This window comes from Leopardus geoffroyi, chromosome A1, assembly GCF_018350155.1.
Source record: "Leopardus geoffroyi isolate Oge1 chromosome A1, O.geoffroyi_Oge1_pat1.0, whole genome shotgun sequence".
In the NCBI taxonomy this organism is placed as follows: Eukaryota; Metazoa; Chordata; class Mammalia; order Carnivora; family Felidae; genus Leopardus; species Leopardus geoffroyi.
In genome coordinates, this window is record NC_059326.1 from 90325870 (window position 1) to 90330205 (window position 4336).

Sequence of the window (4336 nt, forward strand, 5' to 3'; positions counted from 1 at the left end):
TACTCTTCACTTAGGTTTCTCTCATTTTATTGTATTTGATTTATCTGTGTCTTTTCTCTCCCTCTCTGTCTCTTAACACACACACATACACACACACACACACACACAGAGTAATTTGCAGACAAGATGCCCTTTTGCTCTTCAATACTTCCATGTGCATAAACATTTTCATATAGCTACAGTACAATTAGCATAATCAGGAAATTAACATTAAGACAATACCATTATCAATATATACAAATATCGAATCATTATGCTGTACACCTGAAACTAATATGTTATATGTCAATTATATCCCAGTTAAAAAAAAGACATTCTCTTTCTCTAAAAAAAAAAAAAAAAAAAAAAAAAAAAAAAAAAAAAAGAAGGCTCCTGGGTGGCTCAGTCGGTTAAGTGTCCGACTTCAGCTCAGGTCATGATCTCATGGTTCTTTGGGTTCAAGCCCCGCATCAGGCTCTGTGCTGACAGCTCAGAGCCTGGAGCCTGCTTCAAATTCTATGTCTCCCTCTCTCTCTGCTCTTCGCCCACTCACACTGTCTCTCTCTCTCTCTCTCTCTCTCTCAAAAATAAATAAATATTAAAATAAATACATACAATACAATACAATACAATACAATACAATACAATACAATACCAGGGACCCTGGGTGGCTCAGTTGGTTAAGTGACTGACTCTTGATTTTGACTCAGGTCATGATCTCCAGGTTCATGAGATCAAGCCTTGAGTTGGGCTCTGCATTGATGGTGTGGAACTTGCTTGGTATTCTCTTTCTCTTTCTCTCTCTCTCTCTCTCTGCTCCTGCCCCACTTGTGCTCTCTTCTCTTCAAAATAAATAAATAAACTTAAAAAAAGACAATACTGTTATCAATATATACAAATACTGAATCATTATGCGGTATACGTGAAACTAATATCATATTATATATCAATTATACCTCAATTAAAAAAAAAAGACAATACCAGCAAGCCTGGGTGGTTCAATCGGTTAAGCAACCAACTCTTGATTTTGGCTCACATCATGATCTCAAGTCCCACGTCAAGCTATGCAGAGCCTGCTTGGGATTCTCTCTCCCTCTCTTTCTGCTCTTCCCCCACTTGCTCTCTCTTCTCTCTCAAAATAAATAAACTTAAAAAAAAAGAGAGGATACCATTATCAATATACATAAATATCAAATCATTATGCTGTACACCGGAAACTAATATCATGTTATATGTCAAGTATATATCAGTTTAAAAAAAGACAATACCATAACTGAATCAACAGACTTTAACCAGATATTACCTGTCCTTATGGTGAAAGAAACTCCAGGATTCTGTGTTCACTGTCAAGGGCATTCAGTCTCTAGCCTGGAAGAGTTTTTCAGTTCACAGATCTTTGTCTTTCATGAGCACAGACCAGTTATTTTGCAGAAGTCCACTGATTTGATTTTATCTGACATTTCAGCTGATCATAATCGATCATGTGCTTTGAGCAGGAGGGGCAGGGGAATGGCCCTGTGTTTTTCTTGCACTGTCAGGAGGTACGTGATATCAGTCTGTCCTGTTCCTGGAGATGGTTTTTTGTTTCAGAGATTTTAAGTAGTCTCTACACCCAACATGGGGCTTGAACTTACAACCCCAAGATCAAGAATTGCATGCTCTGCCGACTGAGCCTTGTTCCTGGAGATGTTTTAGCCATACTGTTAACATGGTGTCTGTTGGTTTCTCTACTGTAAAGTGAGATAGATCTGTAAGAACTTTCAGCACACTGACTCCATTCAAACCCCTTGCTTTGCACTAAGGGAATCTGCCCACATTCTGCCGTGGCTTCCAGCAGCCTAAGCCACTGAAATGACTCAGCCCTTTTGAGTGCCAGTCTGGAAAAGATAAAGGCTGACAAAAGAATTCACCATTCGTTCCAGCCAGAAGATGGGCTCCTGACCTGGTTCTCTTTTTCCCTCTTTCTCTGCCCCTCCCCTGCTCAGGCTCTCTCGCTCTCTCTCTCTGTCTCCCTAAAATAATAATCAAAAAAGAAGTGCATCATTTTGACAATGACAATGACCAACCCTCTTACCTGCTTCTTATAATGTTTCACATCCCTGACTCTGCTGGAGTTCCCACTATGTTTTTACTTCCCTTACCTAAAGTCTGGCTTTGTTGATGTTTGACAAAAATAACTTTTTCCCATTGAAATTTATCTTTCTGGGTCATACTTTGAGGTTCTATAAAAAAAATTCCCTTACTCCTCAAACGTCCACCAACTGATTTTACAACAACCATTAGTGGCTCTTACCTGAATCACTTATTGTGATGGTAGCCAAATGATTCTCTAATTCCATCATTCTTTTTACATTTAGTAGTGAAAAAGAGCTTCCCCTTCTCCACTTATTTACTTACTTGAATCATCGTGAATTCATAAATTCTTAAATTAAAAATAAATTCTCAGGGCTCCTGGGTGGCTCAGTTGGTTGAACTTGATTTCGGCTCAGGTCATGATCTCACAGTTCATGCAGGCTCCAAGCTGATGGTGTGGAGCCTGTTTGTGATTCTCCTTGTTTCATTCTCTCCCCTTATCTCTTTCTCTCTCTCTCTCTCTCTCTCTCTCTCTCTCTCTCTCTCTCTCTCCCTCCCCCTCTCCCTCCCAAAATAGATAAATAAACTTAAAAAGAAAAGAAGGAAATGCTCAAAGGCAGATGGAGGCATGTCCAAAGGACACAGGAGCCAGTTTGAAGGGATACCCACCGGCCAAACCTGGACAGTATGGACATCAAAATACATAGTAACAAGGAATTATAACCCATTGAGTAAAATAATTTATTTTTTTAAGTTTATTTATTTGTTTTGAGACAGAGAGAGAAAGAACTCATACCTTGCTTGGTGACATAAGTCCCTTAGTCTGTAGCAGAACTTACTTTCCTTGAGATTTGCAGCCCACTGGCCTTGAGTAAAGGACCAGAGTTTCCCAGAAGATAAGGCCTGACTATATTTGAAAAACACCTGTCACTGATGCCAGTGAGTCTGTTCAGAGTCATGTGGCCTGGGCACCTGCTTCTCCTGTACAGAGCCCCACTCCCTTTTCCCAGGTTTTCCCCTTTCAAACCCTTCAGCATGGGGCCTCCCGGGGTGGCTCGGTCAGTTGAGCCTCCCACTTCGGCTCAGGTCATGATCTCACAGCTCAAGAGTCCAGGTCCCACATTGGGCTCACTGATGTCAATGCAAAGCCCGCTTCAGATCCTCTGTCCCTTTCTCTGTCCCTCCCCCACTTGCTCTCTTTCAAAAATGAATAAAACATTAAAAAAAAAAAAGTTTAAAATCCCTCCAGCTTTCTTTGGGCTGCTGGCTTCCTGAATAAACCCTTTCCTTTCCCGCCATAATTTGTCTCTGGGATATTGATTTTCAAGCATCAAGCAGAACCTGAGTTAGGAACGGGTTCTCTGGCCAGTATCAATATTACATGGATACGAATTTAAATATCATAGCCAAGATTCACTGAAATTCTCTACCTGATGATTTTATTTGTCTTTATTTACTTACTTTTAAAGTAATCTCTACACCCAAAGTGGGACCTGAACTCAGGACCCCAAGATTGAGAGTTGCATGCTCTGCCGATTGAGCCAGCCAGCACCCCTCATCCTGACAATTTTTTTTTTTTTTTTTTTTTTTTTTTTTTTTTTTTAATGTTTATTTACAGGCTCCAGGCTGAGAGCTGTCAGCACAGAGCCCCACCCGGGGCTGGAACCTGGAAACACGGAGATCAGGACCTGAGCCGGAGTCTGGTGCTCAACCGAGCCACCCAGGCGCCCCTCCCCCTCTACCGAACAATCTTAAAATAGCTTAAAATCAGAAGGAAAAACCCCGCAACACTGAAATTGCTCATTTCCAGAAGCCCCATTAATCGTGGTAGACCACAGTGGCGGGAAACAGCCGTTTTCATTCCCTCACGCTCTTCTAAGAGAGAGGAGGGAGGACCTTCAAGGGACCATTTTGGGGACCAGAAAGAAGTCTCTGAAACGCTGATAAACTTACCTTCTCAACAAAACACTTAAACGCAAAGCCTCCTGTTTGCATTGAGCGAGTTGCTCAGAAACAGGATTTGGGGATTGGGCCCCGGAACGTGCATGGCTTGTGGGAGAAGTGCGGGTAGAAAGCAGGGCGGCCAGCTGAGCTGTGATGTGGCTGCGGCCCGGCTGCCAAGGGGGCCCTGAAGCCGGGCCGGCCCACTGGGTGGCCCCGAACTGGGGAGGCAGGTCGGGCCTCGGCACCCCCAAAGCGACCAGGCATTGAGAGCGGGCGGCCCTGCGTAGGGTACGTTAGGTGGAGCTGCGAAGCTCCCTCGTCAAGGCCGGTCCCAGGGAGA

The 4336-nt window shown here is 43.0% G+C and overlaps 1 long non-coding RNA gene across 1 annotated transcript; it reads right to left on the reverse strand.

Moving 5' to 3' along the window:
- Positions 1 to 1082: 1082 nt before the first annotated feature.
- LOC123601471 lies at positions 1083 to 4336 on the reverse strand. The gene is made up of 3 exons (XR_006714124.1): positions 4006 to 4336; positions 1283 to 1709; positions 1083 to 1126 (listed from the first exon to the last, which is right to left on the reverse strand). It is a non-coding gene; the product is annotated as an uncharacterized LOC123601471 (long non-coding RNA).